Source organism: Chrysemys picta, chromosome 13 (genome assembly GCF_011386835.1).
Source record: "Chrysemys picta bellii isolate R12L10 chromosome 13, ASM1138683v2, whole genome shotgun sequence".
NCBI lineage: Eukaryota > Metazoa > Chordata > Testudines > Emydidae > Chrysemys > Chrysemys picta.
The window spans coordinates 45081100-45101208 of record NC_088803.1 but is presented as its reverse complement, the minus strand read 5'-3'; the positions used below and the strand labels follow the sequence as shown (position 1 = coordinate 45101208).

General features: G+C 41.4%; 1 protein-coding gene across 3 annotated transcripts in view; it reads right to left on the bottom strand.

The window, feature by feature from the left end:
• Nucleotides 1–20109, bottom strand: part of ZNF831 (zinc finger protein 831) — a 67171-nt gene that overhangs the window by 23198 nt on the left and 23864 nt on the right. The window contains exon 1 of one of the 3 annotated variants that reach the window (XM_024114897.3): nt 14793–15358. The exons of 1 other annotated variant lie outside the window; for it this stretch is intronic. The gene's annotated coding sequence lies outside the window, so the exon portion shown is untranslated. Of the gene's footprint in view, nt 1–14792; nt 15359–20109 lie in introns of those variants that run through there. One more of the 3 variants, XM_008178570.4, reaches the window with a different exon arrangement.

Genomic DNA, 20109 nt, shown 5'->3' with positions numbered 1-20109 from the left:
GATTTGTATAGCTAACCTATACAGCATGCGTTGCAGGTATTCACAACAAACTCTTTGTAAGATTTACTCTCTGAAGAAATTTGTGAATAATGTTAAATAATTACATTAGAGGACTTTTCAATCTATTTGCAGACAATTCATGATCAGGAAAAATGGCAGTGCTTCTGAACTAAATTAGTTGATCTGAATTATTCACTCAATTACAGTTGGAATAGCTGATTAAACCGAAGATCCAAGAGCGGTTCAGCTATTATGTTGACTGAATAAGCTAGCACAGGACTCAATTGAGCTAGTATGTCACGTGAACAAATGTAGAAGTTGTGGGAATAACCCTGTATGTGCGAACAAGTGGAACTAGTCACAGTTAACAAACATGCTAGGGCTACTTGCTCAATCATAATGAATCCATGATGAAATTCCTAGGCTGTAAACTAGGAATAAGGGTCAAGGCTACAAATTAAAAATAGGAGTTCTGAGGTAGCATGAATAAAACTAAAAGAGCTTCTAGAGACCCCTCTATGCTATGCTATTGAACCACAAACAGCCATCTATAAAGGTACAGCTACCTCAAGCCAGGTATAGCCAATGGAACAAACTATACTTCTCCACTTTTGCAAAGGGGGACCAATCAATCTGCTTCAGTGCCTTAGCAGATATAAATTACTTCCCTTACCACTGCACCAGCTCAGCTCCACTGGTTGGCAAATTGGGGAGGAGTAGACAGAAACAAGGAGTGGAGTAGAAGCCCCAAAGCACCTTCTCTCTCCTTCACCCATCTGGGAAGTTGCATTGGTGGGGAGGGAGTCTTGCTTCCCTTTTCACACTTGCACAGTCATGTAAGGCTGGGCCACAATCTGACCCAAAGTAGACACACATCCGATAATGGGCATGATACATATGAACTGTCTTGCTGTATGGTGTACCTCTATTTAAGGAAGTTCTATAGCCTGTGTTACACAGGAAGTTGGACTAGATGATCACAATGGTCCCTTCTGGCCTTGGAATCTGTGAAAACCCAGCATTTGACATGAGTCAACCCAGAATTCTTGAACATACTCTGCCCTTTCATCTCCTTCCCATGGCCAATGCTTTTGTGTGTTTAAACCCAGCTGCCAGGCATGAATTTCACTTTTCCATGTTCGAGGTTTCTATAAGGAGCAATCATTCTGTGGTATGGTGTTTTACAGAAATGGGAAGTAGAACATTAACTGTATCCAACCCCACTGCAATATAAGGTAACAAAGCAAAGACATAATTTCCAAGTAAGACTGTGCCTTTCTATAAGAATGACTATCAAACTGGGTGTTTTCATGATTACTTAGGACTTATCAAAACATTTATTAAAAAGATTGTTACTCTGAAATACCCATCTGCACTACAGAATAGCAACTTATTTGTTAGTGTGCAAAATAATGGGACAATGGATACACATATCTAGTAGTTCAGTTTTTATGCAACAATATGCCTATAATAATAATTTCACTGGTAGATAGATATGATAACCTCAGAAATACCACAGATAGATAAATTAAATACATAAATAAATAGATACCTCAGAAAGATAGATAATAAGAGGTTTACATTTTCAGAAAAATGTCTGTGTGACTAATATGCACTGTACACAGTTACCATGAAAAGTTTGTGGAGGGTATGTTCCTGAGAACAGCCCCAATACTTTAAAATGCAATAAAAAGGAAAAGTCAGCTATCTCCTGTTTCTTTTTTTAAGACTAGCATTAATCATCAGCTATACGGTTACAGTATAATTTTGGGGAAAGTTTTAAGTAATGCTAAACTTTTGAATTAAATGGTAACACACATGCAGCTTAACTTCTGCTTTCTTCTGGCAACTAGCAGAAGTTGCTAGATCGCAGGCCCTGGTTCTCATGGGAGACTTTAATCACCCTGATATCTGCTGGGAGAGCAATACAGCGGTGCACAGGCAATCCAGGAAATTTTTGGAAAGTGTAGGGGACAATTTCCTGGTGCAAATGCTGGAGGAACCAACTAGGGGCAGAGCTTTTCTTGACCTGCTGCTCACAAACAGGGAAGAACTAGTAGGGGAAGCAAAAGTGGATGGGAACCTGGGAGGCAGTGACCATGAGATGGTCGAGTTCAGGATCCTGACACAAGGAAGGAAGGAGAGCAGCAGAATATGGACCCTGGACTTCAGAAAAGCAGACTTTGATTCCCTCAGGGAACAGATGGGCAGGATCCCCTGGGAGAATAACATGAAGGGCAAAGGGGTCCAGGAGAGCTGGCTGTATTTTAAAGAATCCTTATTGAGGTTGCAGGAACAAACCATCCCGATGTGTAGAAAGAATAGTAAATATGGCAGGCGACCAGCTTGGCTAAACAGTGAAATCCTTGCTGATCTTAAACGCAAAAAAGAAGCTTACAAGAAGTGGAAGATTGGACAAATGACCAGGGAGGAGTATAAAAATATTGCTCAGGCATGCAGGAGTGAAATCAGGAAGGCCAAATCACACTTGGAGTTGCAGTTAGCAAGAGATGTTAAGAGTAACAAGAAGGGTTTCTTCAGGTATGTTAGCAACAAGAAGAAAGTCAAGGAAAGTGTGGGCCCCTTACTGAATGAGGGAGGCAACCTAGTGACCGAGGATGTGGAAAAAGCTAATGTACTCAATGATTTTTTTGCCTCTGTCTTCACGCACAAGGTCAGCTCCCAGATTGCTGCACTGGGCAGTACAGGATGGGGAGAAGGTGACCAGCCCTCTGTGGAGAAAGAAGTGGTTCGGGACTATTTAGAAAAACTGGACGTGCACAAGTCCATGGGGCCGGATGCACTGCATCCGAGGGTGCTAAAGGAGTTGGCGGGTGAGATTGCAGAGCCATTAGCCATTATTTTTGAAAACTCATGGCGATCGGGGGAGGTCCCAGATGACTGGAAAAAGGCTAATGTAATGCCCATCTTTAAAAAAGGGAAGAAGGAGGATCCGGGGAACTACAGGCCAGTCAGCCTCACCTCAGTCCCTGGAAAAATCATGGAGCAGGTCCTCAAGGAATCAATTATGAAACATTTAGACGAGAGGAAGGTGATCAGGAACAGTCAGCATGGATTCATGAAGGGGAAGTCGTGCCTGACTAACCTTATTGCCTTCTATGATGAGATAACTGGCTCTGTGGATGAGGGGAAAGCAGTGGATGTGTTATTCCTTGACTTTAGCAAAGCTTTTGATACGGTCTCCCACAGTATTCTTGCCGCCAAGTTAAAGAAGTATGGGCTGGATGAATGGACTGTAAGGTGGATAGAAAGCTGGCTAGATTGTCGGGCTCAACGGGTAGTGATCAATGGCTCCATGTCTAGTTGGCAGCCGGTTTCAAGCGGAGTGCCCCAAGGGTCGGTCCTGGGGCCGGTTTTGTTTAATATCTTTATTAATGATCTGGAGGATGGTGTGGACTGCACTCTCAGCAAGTTTGCAGATGACACTAAACTAGGAGGCGTGGTAGATACACTAGAGGGTAGGGATCGGATACAGAGGGACCTAGACAAATTAGAGGATTGGGCCGAAAAAAACCTGATGAGGTTCAACAAGGACAAGTGCAGAGTCCTGCACTTAGGACGGAAGAATCCCATGCACTGCTACAGACTAGGGACCGAATGGCTAGGTAGCAGTTCTGCAGAAAAGGACCTAGGGGTCACAGTGGACGAGAAGCTGGATATGAGTCAACAGTGTGCTCTTGTTGCCAAGAAGGCTAACGGCATTTTGGGCTGTATAAGTAGGGGCATTGCCAGCAGATCGAGGAACGTGATCGTTCCCCTTTATTCGACATTGGTGAGGCCTCATCTGGAATACTGTGTCCAGTTTTGGTCCCCACACTACAAGAAGGATGTGGAAAAATTGGAAAGAGTCCAGCGGAGGGCAACAAAAATGATTAGGGGTCTGGAGCACATGACTTAGAATCATAGAATCATAGATTATAGGACTGGAAGGGACCTCGAGAGGTCATCGAGTCCAGTCCCCTGCCCGCATGGCAGGACCAAATACTGTCTAGACCATCCCTGATAGACATTTATCTAACCTACTCTTAAATATCTCCAGAGACAGAGATTCCACAACCTCCCTAGGCAATTTGTTCCAGTGTTTAACTTATGAGGAGAGGCTGAGGGAACTGTGATTGTTTAGTCTCCAGAAGAGAAGAATGAGGGGGGATTTGATAGCAGCCTTCAACTACCTGAGGGGGGGTTCCAAAGAGGATGGCGCTCGGCTGTTCTCAGTGGTGGCAGATGACAGAACAAGGAGCAATGGTCTCAAGTTGCAGTGGGGGAGGTCCAGGTTGGATATCAGGAAAAACTATTTCACTAGGAGGGTGGTGAAACACTGGAATGCGTTACCTAGGGAGGTGGTGGAGTCTCCTTCCTTGGAGGTTTTTAAGGCCCGGCTTGACAAAGCCCTGGCTGGGATGATTTAGCTGGGAATTGGTCCTGCTTTGAGCAGGGGGTTGGACTAGATGACCTCTTGAGGTCCCTTCCAATTCTGATATTCTATGATTCTATGATTCTAACTGATGCATTTATAGTTGTTAAGTGACCTTATTTCTATTTGACTCTGGCAGTTCTCTGTTTTCCGTACCAATTGATGTTATCTTTCTTCCTACGTGATGTCCTGTGTTGTTTACATTTTAGTGTGGTGAATAAGATCTCACTTTTCATGTCTTTATAGTATACAGATACTTCTACAGAAAAAAAACACAAAGGCTGTGCTGCTGCAGCAACAGTTTATCACAATCTCCTTGTAACTCAAGGTTAATTCTAGATCGTCTTTATATAATATAGCAAATCAATTTTTACATAAAGCATCCAATCCTGAAAAGTACTGAGTGCCCTCAACTCTTACTGACCTTAGGGGAAATGGAGAGTGCTCAGCACCTCCAAGGGGGCACTTGGTACCTTGTGGGACTGCCCCACAGGGTCAAAACCTGGTCCCATTGAAGCTAATGGGAGTTGTGCTATTGGCAAAAGTGGAGCAGGATTTGGCTCATCCTGATTTTTTTCCAGCTTCAAGTTTAAAAAGTCTGACTTTTATATAGGCATTAACAGAACTGGTCACTGTAATTCCATTAAAATACATTATTTCAGTCACTGGTCCAAATCATGCTGCTAGTTACTCCAGTGTAAATAGATCCTATAAAGTCAATGGAGTAGCTCCAGATTGACACCAGTGTAGCCAGGGTTGCCAGGTGTCCGGTTTTCAACTAGAACGCCCAGTCGAAAAGGGACCCCAGCAGCTCCGGTCAGCACTAGTGACTGGGCCGTTAGAAGTCCAGTCACATCGCAGCAGGGCTAAGGCGGGCTAAGGCAGGCTCCCTGCCTGCCATGGCTCCGCGCACCTCCTGGAAGCAGCGGCATGTCCCCCCTCTGGCTCTTAAGTGTAGGGGCAGCCCAGGGGCTCCACGCGTTGCCCCTGCCCCAAGCGCCAGCTCTGCAGCTCCCATGGCTGGGAGCTGCGGCCAGTGGGGGCAATGCCTGTGGATGGGGCAGTGCACAGAGCCACCAAGCTGCGCCTCCACATAGGAGCTGGAGGGGGGACATGCCACTGCTTCCGGCAGCTACCTGAGGTAAGCGCCACCCAGAGCCTGCACCCCCTCCTGTGCCCCAGCCCCCTGCCCCAGCCATGATCCCCCTCTCACCCTCCAAACCCCTTGGTCCCAGCCCGGAGCACCCTCCTACACCAAAAACCCCTCATCCCCAGCCCACCCCAACTTGTACCCCAAGCCGGAGCCCTCATCCCCTCCTGCACCCCAACTCCTAAAGCCAGCCCAGTGAAAATGAGTGAGGGTGGGGAGAGAAAGTGACAGAGGAAGGGGGGATGGAATGAGCAGGGGGCAGGGCCTCAGAGGAGGGGCAGGGCAGGGGAAGGGTGTTCGGTTTTGTGCGAGTAGAAAGTTGGCAACCCTAAGTGTAGAAGGGATCAGCATTTAACTCACTGTGTTAACCTATCAGTTACATTAATACTAGTTAAACACATAAGAACATTGGAGAATAACAGAACTACATTTTCCTATATAAACTGCTTCTTTATTATGTCATATATATTATATATCCTTGGGTTTCTGAGCACTACAATATAACCCCATTGTAATCCTAAATTATACAACCAAAGGACTCTTTCTACCCACTGGTATCTAACACCACATACAAACTGTGCTGTAAAGTTGCTATCACATTTTTAAAAATATTGCTAACAGTCCAGCATGCAATCTGTTTCCGGTATTTCTTCTTTACATTTCTTTACACAGTATCTCACATACCTTTTGTGAAGAGTAATTTTTAAATAAACACAATATTAAGTCCCCTCACTTGGCCTATGGGTATTATCCATAGGCACAAAAAGCTTGATGTGTTTTATCACACTGAAGTAGCTGTTGAGGATTCTACACATGCATAATGTACTACAGTATACTAGATATTTTTGGCTGATAGGATGCCTTTTAAAAAGGCTTCCAGTCATTCCTACTCCAAATATAATACTGCAGAGTATAGACGAGATTAAGATATCCTCTTCTGTATAGAAATAAGAATTTTTTTAGCTTACCGTACCTTGCGTATAACTAAGTATTTCACCAAAAGAAGTCTCATTGCTGTCAATATTTGATGCAATCAGAGAGAGAGAGAGAAATGGGGACAGACTTGAAACAGATAAGAAGTAGGAAGTAATTTTTTTTCTGTATACATTAGTAAGTGTCATAGTAACAACCTTCAAAAAACAGGAAGAGATGAAACAGGAACATGAAACAGCATTTCAACCTTTTTCTATCATTATCATTAGTCATCTAACAGCCCATAAACCGAATCAGCAGCCTCAAAATGTAGGTGTTTTATAAATTGCATTCCTGGTAACATTGTTAAGTGAAAGATATTAATGTGATACATAGAAAACTCCTACAATTGTATGTGACTAAAGCTAATTTTCTTAAAATACTTTTTGTACAACTGTAGCAGGTAGTTCTTAAAATTGTAGTGAAAACGAACAATGAAAGAAAGATGTTTGTTAGACAAGAATCCTAATATCTATCCAATGTGAGTATGATACAAGGGCTTCTGATAGTGCAGCACAGTTAGGGAACAAGTGATAACTGGAATGGTATAGGACATAGATACTTTAACTATGTTGGGAACATGCAGTTAGCATAGGCTGAGAAAAAGAGACTTTGGCATCTAAAATCAGCTTAGAGTTGCATAGAAAATAGGTTGAGGCCCAGTTGCAGCCAACGCAAGTGAAGAGAGAGTCTTAATTGTCCAGATCTTGAGCATGGGTTTTCGCTTCATCAGGTCAGACACATCATCACTCAAGTTCATTGCTACATGACAGCTTTCCAGCCCTTAAGTGACATAGGCAAAGAGGCCCTGACCCCTTCCAGCTCTCCATAGAGGTGGATGGCCCTGAATGTAACAGAACCAGTGTAGTTTCACTGCACTAGATGACATGCTATGAAAAGTCCTAGTAGGGGGTTCACACACCTTGTACTACTGAGGCTTGATCCACATTATCACCCAGAGGTAGATTTTGACATAAGCCAGGGAAGAAGCATCAGTATGGCTTGTAGACTCATATAGTAGAAGGCACTATAGTATGATGTTTACTGTGTTTTTATGGATGCAGCCCTTAGATGAAACATGAATTTTACTGCTTTGAGTGATTCTCTCTGCCACATCATTGAATTGTACATCCCAAACTGGAACATGTGAACTTCATTTCCCAATTAGCCATTTCTTGGATTGCAAATGGTACATGCTCATCACTAATACCTTGGAGATATCATGTCTTGATAATGCAAATTTTACTTTGGCTATCATCACATGTGCTGACTCATTTGGCAAACACAGAACTTATGTTTCTTTTGATTGCTTGGTCCATATTCCTTGCGTTTCCCCTGAGGTCTTTGAGATCAATGGTTCAGAGTTTGGATCATCTCTAGAGGTGGAAGAGGGTTTTAGTTTTGCAAAACTTCATTGGTCTGGGTTTTTTGTTTTGTTTTCTCTCTCTCTCTCTCTCTCTCTCTCTCACACACACACTCACACTCACACTCACACACACACACACACACAAAACTGAGAGTGACTTATATCCTGGTCCTATTTACCAAACCCCTAGATTCTGGGGTGGTAGCCAGATAAGTGATTCTGGGGTTAGTCAATCTCTAATTCTTTTCTTTTATTTTTCCCTGCTTTTATTTATGAAGAAAAAAGCTCTTACTAATACCCAGCATAAAGTATGGGAACTGTCCACTCCTGTGGTATATAGGAATATTCTTAGCAATAGTTAAACATTAAATTAATGCATGCAGTTAAAATAAGATCAGTGAAACTAGAAAAACACAGGCTTTGTGCCAGCAATGACTCTTGCTTCCGGTTCACACATTTGCTTTATGCATATGTGTAAGAATAACTACAATGCAGCAATTAGTTCCTGCTCCACTGAGGATACTCTCCTTACTGAATCTATCCCAATTCCATACGTGTAGGTGAGAACTTCTGAAGGACTATCATGTGCTAAGGCCAACAAACTGAGTTAAAAGAAGATATTAATCTTAAAACAGGGGTTCTGCCCTTAACTTAAATGAGCCACACGCACAATTATGGGCACCTCACAATCAATTACAAATCGTTTCTCTTAAAAGACAAAACCTTCTCTAAGATGATTTAAGCTTCTGCTTGGGACTGAGATTATCATTATTACTCTCACTGAATACATTTAAAGAACATTCCAGTTTTAGAATTATTGCCAATTCCAGCAATATTCCCTTTCTTTAAAATGGGAAATACTGCTGGAACTGGAAACATCTCTAAAACCATCATTATTTATGGTAGTCTATAGTTTGTAGTTTTATATAGTGCCAGCATTATGCTAGATCATTTAAAAATAAACATAAATGCAAGATGCCTTCCCTGAGGAGCTTACAATTTAATTTAACATTGTACAGATTGGGGATGGGGTACAAGTAAAAGCAATGGAAGGACCAGTTGTTTAGCGCTCATTAGCTACACATTTTGTATGGTACTTCTTATGTTTGTTAATGTGTGTTTGAGGGTAAGATTAAAATACACAGGCTTCATGCCCAGGCATGCAGAGCACTCGGACGCTTCAGCAAAGGCCTGATCCAAAACCTATGAAAATCAATGGCAAGGCTCCCACTGTTGTCCCTGTGCTGTGGATCAGGCTCATCGTGCAGAATATAGTAGGAGCAGGGCGAAAAATTGTTCTCCTTAACGTCTGAGGCTAGGACAAGAAGCAATGGGCTTAAATTGCAGCAAAGGCAGTTTAAGATAGACATTAGGAAAAACTTCCTAACTGTCAGGGTGGTTAAGCTCTGGAATAAATTGCACAGGGAGGTTGTGGAATCTTCGTTATTGGAGATTTTTAAGAGCAGGTTAGACAAACATCTGTCAGGGATGGTCTAGATAATACTTAGGCCTGCCATGAGTGCAGAAGACTGGATTAGATGACCTCTCTAGGTCCCTTCCAGTCTTACAATTCTGTGATTCTATCCCATCTGTATGGCCAAGTGTGCTAGCAAGGATACAATGCATATTACACCTGTGTACATGTTGACCCATTCCACTATCCAGAACGCAGTAGCATAGTACACTACTTTTCTGTTTGAAATGCAAGAGATGATTTTTTTTTTAAGCCAATCTGTTTTTAGATGTCACCAAGACTCCACTGCCTGTATAGGAATCTTTAGGCAAGATCAGTTATGTGCATTTCAGACCAAATCCTGGTCCCACTGAAGTCAGTGGCAAAGCTCCCACTAACTGGTCCACGATTTGGCAGCATGATTTTTATAATAATTCATAATGATCATAGCATAATAGAAATAATAATAAAAATAAATAATGTGTTATCCACCAGGGAATGTCTGGTGCTACCAAACTCACTTCAAATGAGTAAGACTATGGAATTCTGAATATTCATTCTAACCTGCAGAAGCAGAAAATCCATCCTGAAAATGCCGCTGACTACCCAGACTTCATATTTGTCATTTTCAATATGCCTATCCAAATTATTCCACTGAGTCACTGGTCTCAAATACAAGAAGCCTGCACATAACAAAGCATTAGATCTTCTTAATACAAAAATAAGTAAGAAAGAAGGTTTTTTAAATGCTTCATATAATTGTTTAGAGAAAATGAGTTGAATAGGATAAACTGTACTTTTAGTTATTTTCAGATCCATAATTAGCTTTCTATGATTTTTTGTTCATCATTTATTATCCATGGACATTTTTACATGTACTCTAGAAGTCATTTGGCCAAATTCTGTTCTCTAATACACCAGGGCAATTCCTGGTATTTCACTGTGGCCCATATCTTAGCATTTGTAAATATAAACCAGTGGTCTGTACACATTTCAAACTTGAAAAACTATACATCAGACAGAAGAAAAATCTTGGACTGAGGGTTTACATATCATGCTTCAGTCCATTATTCTCCGTGATTTACTTTTTTCATATTTATTTTTTTAAACTGAATGGCACCACCTAAATACCAACTGAAACACAAAGTTCATCTAATCTCTTAGCCAGTGTGGCTTATTCTGCTACCTCAAATTTAATTAGTGAAATCTACAGTTTGTTGAGACTGTAGATTAATTTACCTGGTTTCTGGGAAGACATCAGAAAAAACCTTGTATTTATAGTATTTTGAAAGTACAGCGCCCAACTCTCTTGGCTTCTTCCAGAGCAATGAGAACATGTAAAAGCTCATCCCCAAGATGTACCTTAATCTAAAATCAGAACACAAGTCATTTGGGATGCTCTTGGCCAAGGATTCTCATGCTGTCTTCAGTAGAACTACACCAATTTTACACCAGCTGAAGATCTGGCTTTCTGACTGTTGCAATCTCTGGCTGTTTAAAGGCCATTTTATGCTGCTTATGGCCTTAATGGACCAGAGAATCCATCCCTCTGTGTTCTGAATGAAAGACCCTTTTACCAGGGCTAAAATATAACTGCAGGCCAGCTATATTTAGTGGCAGGGAGGGATTATTTGTTTTTGGCTTTTACTCCTTATATAATCCTCTTGAAAAGTTAAACTGGTTGCAAGATGTTTCAAATGGAAAAACAATACGCTGGTCTTTGGAACTAAAGGAGTTGATTTAAAAGCTAAATTCTACATTAGTACTGACAGAGTACATCTGTCTTCTGAGAACTCATACATTTCCTCTTCTGAGTTTTAAAAGAATGCACATTTATTTACAAAACAAAATGCTGACACAGTTCAACAAGCACATTTATACTTTCATCCTTGCCAGCACAGATACTTCTGGCCACATAAGAGATAAATGACAGCATCTCCCACAAGGAAATGCCATGTCAACTGCTTGAGTGGCACTGACACTGTACTCATGAAATGTTAGGGCCAACCCATTTCTGCAGGAAACCATTCAGAAAGTAAGATCACACTTTCTCTCCACAGCCACCTACCATAGACAAGAACTCCCACATCCTTACAAAGCAAGTCTGGCCTCCGCTTCCTGAGTATTACCACTAATTTAGTTAATTAAACTAATTTAAAAAGAAAATGCATCTATCCATCACCCCACACATTTGCATAATAAAAACTATGACAAATCTTATGAAGCAAATGAATGATGAATTTTTCTTGAGTCATTCAAAATTGAACAAAAACACCTCTAAATTTACCACCTTCTCCGGTGCTTGTGATAAATGATATGCCTTGCAGTTTATCCTGAGATTAATAGACTCTGGTTGCGTCAGACCAAGGGAAAAGCAAGTTGCAGAGTTGAGGATCCTCATTCAGATTGCCCTATCCCTAGCCTCGCCATGTCTAAATCAGGGGACTGCCAGCTAAAGAATCTCAACTGATCGGAACTGTCAGAATATCATATGAAGAGAAAGTCTCTTGGACTGCAAGGTCCTTCTATTTTCATGTATTGTTCACCTTCCAGTAGCATCCAGAGGTCTCGATCAGGAGTGGCACTTCATTGTGCTAGAGACTGTACAAACATAAAACTGAACCATCAATAGATTTGTAAGTTGAAAGTTGGCACGATCCTATTTAGTAAGCACCTATGAGGAAGGTAGGTTTTATTAACTGCACATTTAACCAGCTCAGTCTGAAATGTTTCAACCTCTGGCAGCATCATCTAGTTCCCACTAGCCATGTTCAGATACTTCAGACAGGTATTTAGAATAGTCAGTCATCCATATGTGAAACGATACCTATATTTACAACAACCAGCACCTTAAAATGCACACACACATGAATTCCTCTTAAGTAGCTGTAATCTGGAGGAACGGGATCTTTGATCCTCTTCCTTTAGGAAACTGAAGTACTTCAAATAACACCCAGATACCAGACCGAAGACATCTCTGAAATATTAGTAATAATATTGGATTTTTCAGGGCTTCCTATATGTCCAAGTTAAATATTAAATAAGCACAAAAAGACAGTTGCTACTGTTAACTCTAAAATTGGTGACTATCTGGATGCTGATTTCAGACAAAACTGCTTGCTGTACTAATACAGTCATGTCAAATACAATGAATATTTTATAACTAATGTAAAAAGCTTTTAAGTGACTATGTGAAACAGACGAAAATACTGATTTGTTTCTTCAGTTGATATTTTTATTTGTTACATGTACATTGGGGGCAGAGCAGATACTTTATAACTGTTTTTCATTATTTTTTACCAATGTCAATGTTTTAATCCAGTGGTTCCCAAACAGTGGTTTGTGATCCATTTAGTAGTAGCAGTGTCATGGTAGTACTGAAAGGCCCCAGGCAGAAACTGGGCCCTATTGGACTAGGTGCCGTAACAACACATAGTAAGTTCTTGGGGCAGGCTGGCTGGGGGACCTGGGTGGAAAATGAAGGGTAGCTGGAGAAAGCCCTGGGTAGTTACCTGACTAAACATGGATTTGCTTACACTGTTCACTTTATCTGCCGGATAGTCCCAGACATCTATATAATAAAGTTGCGGCCTGATTAAATCCATATCAAGCATCTCCTATCCTTCTTTTGGTATAGCCGGACAATGTTTATTGGAGGCACTTCCTGGAGAATAGATCACACTTGTATTCAATTACATTTTCATACACAGTATGAAAAAGTAATTGTACCGTTAGTAATAAATTAATTACTAATGGTGCAACAAATACCATTTTGTTTGGTAGAATAGAAGGGTGTTTTGGGGAGGGGGTTCTGTATTGTTTTTAGAGTGCACAAGTTCCATATACTTCTACACTTCAATTCTAATTAGTAACAGTGGTGTTGATGGACTTTCTTACTGGCCCAGAAGTGACTGCTAGTCTCCCCCAAGATACCTTTTTTCACTGTAAACAATTTCTGTCTCTGGCATTTATTCTCATTCTTACCTCATTCCCTGAAGCTGAAATCATACCCCAATGTCTCATAACAAAAGTGCGTATTTGACTTCAGCTCTTCAGTTGTTCTTCAAAAGATCTGATCCTGTGAAATTCTGAGTACCTGCACTAGGGTGCTGACTGCTCACAACATCTGCTAAAGTTAATAGAGTTGAGGGTGCTCAGCCCGTTGCAGGATCAGGACCCAGATTTAGAGCCTCATCTTTGGGAATATTTATAATCTTTCCCAGGACAATTAGTCTTAACCATAGTCTGATCCTGAGACATCTGCCTGCTCATTGTGATATCAGTAGTCCCTGAAAAATCACACACACCTTACGTCATCTGTTATGGTATATACAAAGCAGCTACAAAACATGCTTTATCTAATTTTGAAGTCATGGGACCACAAGAGTCTCTCTTCAGGTACTGTGTATGAATATTTGGGGGAAATTTACCCTTACTAATTCCACAGTATGCTCCTACCATTTCTTAGTTTTACATAAGTGGTTCTTTTTGTGGATATTGCACCAAAATATTATAATCCTTTCAGAGTATACGAAAGAGAAAATTAAACCTGTAAGATCAGAATACTTCAGATAAAATGTAGCAGCTAACTTAACTTTCTATAACAACTGAAATATACAACACCTATGACAGCAAAGAATTTAGGATTTAGCTTGATGGTTAATAAAAGTACATCAATTTGTGCTCTTTGTTTCTTTTCCTCTTGGATATTTTTAAGTTTGAAATCTCCAAAAGGTTTGACCTCAGTATAAACACTCTATAAGCTACAAATAGATTTTAATATGTAAATAAAACATTATTTTTGACTTATAGTTGTCTCAATCAGTATCATTTGTACATCAAAATATTTTCCATTCTAATTCCTATACCACTTCTCATCTCAGCTGAATCACACAGTACTCTCTAGATTATTCTATGTCTGTACTTCTATTTTAAACTTAGCTTATTTCTCTCAAAAGGGAAACATATTTAATACATCTGTTATTCCTGCACACTGTTGGCAGCTCTATAGTGACCAGACAAATAGGACGTTTCTAGTTGCACAACAGAAAAAATTAAGGGAGTTCGTTTTTTTATTTTGTCGCATCATCAAATTCACTGTGCATTTTCTATGCTAGGAAAGTGTTAACCTTCAGCCAACAGTCTGCAATCAACAGGTTGCACTAACAGCAAAAAAATAACCTTAATCCAGCTTTTAAAGTTTTGGAGGCTGGACTAACAGATGTAAAAAACACTGATTATAAAACTGTCTCAGACAGACGGGGGACTGGTACTAAAATGCTCTATGTCTTGGAGAAAAGCTTCCCTCATCTCGAATTGAAATAATTACTGCATTAAAACAAGCACAACTTCATGATCTATCTCATTCTGTATAGAATTTCTAGCCACATAAAGTAACAACAAAGCACTTGCTAACCTTTAGGCGGTCAGTCCATAGGCAGGTGGAGTGGTACAGGTCTCTCTGGAATAGCGTTGAAACAAAAGAAGCATCCTGTTTCCTTTTTCAATTTTCTTTTTAAACTGATCATTGAAGGTTTTACGGTGGGGTGTGTGGGAGTGGGGGTGATTTCAGCCCATGCTTGGCGTGGGAAGAGTTTTAATGGCTGTTGCTGGTAATATGGTTTGCCTGTTACAATGTCTGCACTACTGCAGCTCTGTGTGGGCGTAAAGAAATGACACGACTGGGTTTCAAACCATTACAGTGAACATTTGCAAACAGATAAAAAAAAATAAAACCAAAACCATCGGGTACAAATGAAGAATTCTTTTTTTCTTTCTTATATTCTCTTTTGGTTTTTAAAGGAGCCTTCTTTTTTAACCTTAAAGACTTAATAGATCTAATCCCCTTTCATTCCATCCAGGTCTCCTTCTGGGCCTGTAAAATAAAGAATGTAGCTGAAATATTTAGGAAGATTCTTGGTTGTGTTTTGCAATAAATGTTTCACTATCATCTTTATTTCCACTCTTTAAGGGATTACAAGAAGTTAGTCTTTTAAAAACTCCTTATCAGAATAATTTTTATTTTGTATAGCATCATTTACATATGCCTTGTAAAACACTTCAGTGACTTAATCATACAGAGTTTTAAATTATACAGAGCTTTATTCAATATAAAAGCAACACTTTGAGATTTGATTGAAAAGGATGCTGAAGGGCCAAATTTTGCCCGATTTTCTGGGGACACAGAGGTCCCTGATTCAGTCAGACAAGTGGAAAACAGGTGGCAGAATTTAAGAACTGTGCAGGAGATCCAAACTGCCTTCACACATAGAGCTCTGCTTTATCTGAGGCTTCCTGCACTTCAACATTAAGGGGGGATTTAGAGGTGTCCTATGTAAGGGGTGGAACTGGCAGATTCATAACTATGAAGATTCATCAGCTATACTTCTGCAAGGAGTGGGAGTGCACTAGCCCAGGGGTCCCCAACCTGGTGCCTGCAGGTGCCATGGCGCCTGCTGGGGCGTCTAAGTGCGCCTGCATACTGGCCGGCGGACGAGCATCCGCCGAAATGCTGCCGACAAGCAGCGTCATCCAGAGGCGTTGCTACCGAAATGCCGCTGGTGGCATTTCAGCAGCAACGCCTCTGGATGACGCTGCTTGTCGGCAGCATTTCGGCGGTGACACCTACTGAGGTTGCCGCTTGTCGGCAGCATTTCGGCAGATGCTCGTCCGCTGCCACAGTCCTCCGTGGCTCGTCGTCTGGTGCCCGCCAGACGAAAAAGGTTGGGGACCACTGCACTAGCCGCTAGAACTACTGTATATTCCAAGAAAGAGTGATTAATAGGCACAATGCAGTTCTGATAGTCAAAAGTGCAATTTATCACAAGGGTGTGCAATTTGTCACATTCACATCCCCATCACGTGTGAGTATGAGAGACCCAGATTTTTAGAAAAATATATAAGCATTTGGCACACAAAAATGCAATGCAATGAGCCCAATTTTCATGTCTTGTTAACATGATTTCATACTGTTATTATTTATTGCTTGTATTACAGTAACACCTAGAGACTCCCACCAAGAATGGAGCCTATTGTGCTAGGCTCTGTACAAACGCACATACAGTCCCTTTCCCCCCAAAGATCTTGTCGTCTAAGTGGATAGACAAAGGTGGGGAGGGGAAACAGTGGCAAAGTGACTTGTACAAGTTCACATAGCAGATTAGTGGCAGAACTGAATTAAGAATCCACATCTATTGACTCCCAGTCCAGTGCCCTATCCACTACATCACCCTGCCACCCCTTATACCGTGCTGTAGCTTTTATCCCAAAGAATCTGTGTTGGGGTGTCCTTCCCACACAGACCTGAAAGGGTTATGGTGGCCAGGCAGGCCTATTAACTCCACAGGCTGCAACCAGAGAAAAAGCCAGGGAGCAGGGAATTGATTGAATTAAGGTTCAGCTGTGCAGGAAGAGGCAGGGCCTATAAAGCCAGGAAGCCGACAACAGACAGGCTGCTACTGGGAAAGAGCAGTCACTCTCTTGGAAGAGGGAGCGGGGTTTGGAGCTGGTACTCCCAGGGAAGGGGGAACTAGCAGTCCAGGGAAGGAGCAGTGAGAGCTGGGAGACTAAAGTCCAGAACTACTGGGTTGTGTGTCCCTGGACTGGAATACGGAGTAGAGAGAGGGCCCAAGTTCCCCTACCAGCCACTGAAGGAGTGGCACTTGACTGCCTAGGACTGCTGAAGGAAAGAACTGAATGTACCCCAAAACGGGGGGAAGCTGAGTGACTTGGCGAGAGGGGTGAGTCATGAAGAGAACACTGCAGTTCCTGGAGTGAGAGAGGACCTCCAGACCAGAGAGAGAGAGAGACGGAGTAACGATGTGCAATGGCGAGAAGGGGCGTTGACCTCACGTAGTTAATCCCCAGAGCAGCCAGGGGGAGGCATCACAGTAGCAGTGAGTGGGGCACCCCATCACAGGATCCCAAAGTGCTTTACAAATTATATTCAGATAGCCCCACAGAAATTCAGCTACCTGACACTACATAACAGTAATGGAGAGGGGAAATTTTGGCCAATGGTACCAAAGACCCCTACTCTTAAGAACTGTGGAAACATTCAAGTTCACATAACAGACAAAATGCTGGTGATTGAAGTCTCATCAAAAGACCCAGGCTAACAATAAACCTCATGGAGTTCAGTTTATTTGCTTCTAAATGACGAAGAGTTCATTCACTCCTACCGGGATTGGAATCTATGGTTCCAAGGAGTCAGTGTTTTCACACCTTATTGTTATTTATTATTTGTATTTTAGTAGCACCCATCATATGCTAAGCAATGGCCATGTACAGGAAGATAAGGTGAAAGTGTTTGTGCCCACAACAGCACATTCTCCTCCAGAGCCTGTAAGGTTACGTCTACACTACAATTAAAACCCCGCAGCTGACTTGGGCTCGCGGGGCTCAGGCTAGGTGGCAGTTTAATTGCTATGTAGATGTTAGGGCTCAGGCTGGAGCCAAGCTCTGGGACCTTGCAAAAGTTTCTCTCTCACCAACAGAAGTTGGTCCAATAAAATATATTACCTCATCCACCTTGACTCTCTCACCTATTACTTCTGTCAGTTACTCTGTTAGCTCAAGTGGCAGAGATCTGTGTTGTGGATCTAAAGAATCCAACCCTGCTAATGAACTGTGTAGGACTCGGTATAGGTCCATATGATGTAATTTCTGTTTTTCAGTTTGCTGTTTCAAAATGCAAGGTAAATTATGCTACTAAAATGGATGTTAAACTATGTTTAAAAAAATATTATGGTCGCAAAGTCAGGCACTCAAAAGTCAGGCATGCAACCTTAATTCAGCCTCCTTGTACATATACAGTATGATACAGTCTTTAATTACGTGACTATGTATTATTTTTTCTAAATGGCCCCTGCCTCATTTGCAAGTTAACTGAAAACCTTTAAAGGAAGCATTCATAAGATGGAGGTATTTGAATATGTCATAGATATTCAAAGCAGGAGAAATGAACCTACCCCAGTAAACTGACAGCCATCTGTAGCCTCATATTATTACTATATAATAGCAACAAATAAAGACTATTCAACTTTAACAAGAGCTAAACAGAACTCCTCCATGTGCACAACTTACAAGCTGTTAATATTTTGTCCACATATAAAAAAATTAGTAAATTAGCACTTGAAATGCTTATGGCAAAAAACATTGAGTAGTAGCCAATTTAAAGGTAAAAAATTTGGAGATTAGATTCAATTATTCCTGATTAGAATTCAAAAACTCATAGAGATATGAATAGCAATAAGTTTTTTTTTTCCCACTTGGTTATTTCACTCAAACTATTCTAAGATCCTGCTAGGTAACAAAGTAACCTGATCAGGGAGAGTAGGAAGAGCACACTACAAAACCAAATGCTATTCTATCACACTTTAATCCTGATTGTTTTCATTTTTTCCCATTAATACCATAATTAATCTTTGCACTTCTAATGCACTTCTATACGGTTCTCAAAGCACTTTACGGAGAAAAATTAAGCATGTCTCACATCTGTGTTCTATTATACCAATTTACTGCTATGTAAACTGAGTTAACTGGAAGAAAGAGTATGTGATTTAACCAAAACCACGAGGCAGGGGCAATGCTGGGACCAGAAACCAGGTGTCCTGATTTCCAATTCCCTTCTCTGTTAGAACAGTGGTTCTCAAAGCCGGTCCGTCGCTTCTTCAGGGTAAGTCCCTGGTGGGCCGGGCCGGGCCGGTTTGTTTACCTGCCGCGTCCGCAGGTTCGGCCCATTGCGGTTCCCACTGGCCGCAGTTCGCCGCTCCAGGCCAATGGGGGTTGTGGGAACTGGCATGGGCAGAGGGATGTGCTGGCTGCCCTTCCCGCAGCCCCCATTGGCCTGGAGCGGCGAACCGCGGCCAGTGGGAGCTGCGATCGGCCAAACCTGAGGACATGGCAAGTAAACAAACCGGCCTGGCCCACCAGGGGCTTTCCCTGAACAAGGAGCGGACCGGCTTTGAGAACCGCTGTGTTAGAATATTCACTGTGCCAAAACCACTTTTCACAAATTTCTTCTGCTATAATTACTTATTAATTTAACATTATTATAGGAAACTCTTATAGTTTCAAAAGTTCATTATTTACTAAACTAATTTTTCATTTGTCATTGCCAAAAGGATACTAACGTCATTATTTTTTTCAAGCTATTCTGAAAGAGCCCCTCATCTTGGGACCTGTAAAAGTAAATAATAATAATTAATATGTACTAGGCTAGCCATAAATCTTTGGGCTTAATGGAAAAGCCCTCATGTTTTATGAAAAATATGTAAATTTTTAAACAATTCAGTACAGTCATAATTTTAAAAGAAAATTATATATATATTTAGATAATATAAAAGTTTACACTTATATCTACTAAAGCTAAAGTAAATTCACACTCAGAGCCAGATTTTTCAACAGTAGCCTCCATTTTTGTGCCTGCACAAATAACTGCAGACACAGTTCTGCACCAGAAATTATTGGCAGGCACAATTAAAGTTACTTAGGGTGTGTCTACACTGCACTCTAAGCCCAGACTCTGCCTTGGATTTAAGGATGCAAATCCTAGGACCCTGCTAAGGTGGGTGGGTCAGAGCCCCAGACCTGCTGTGACTCGGGTCCAAACCCTGTCTTTGTGCAGTGTGGAAGCAGCTCAAGCCACAGGCCCAACTCAGAAGAGCTGCATAGTGCAGTATGGATGCGTTAGTATAGCTGTGAGACACAGATCCAGCAATTGTAAACACAGG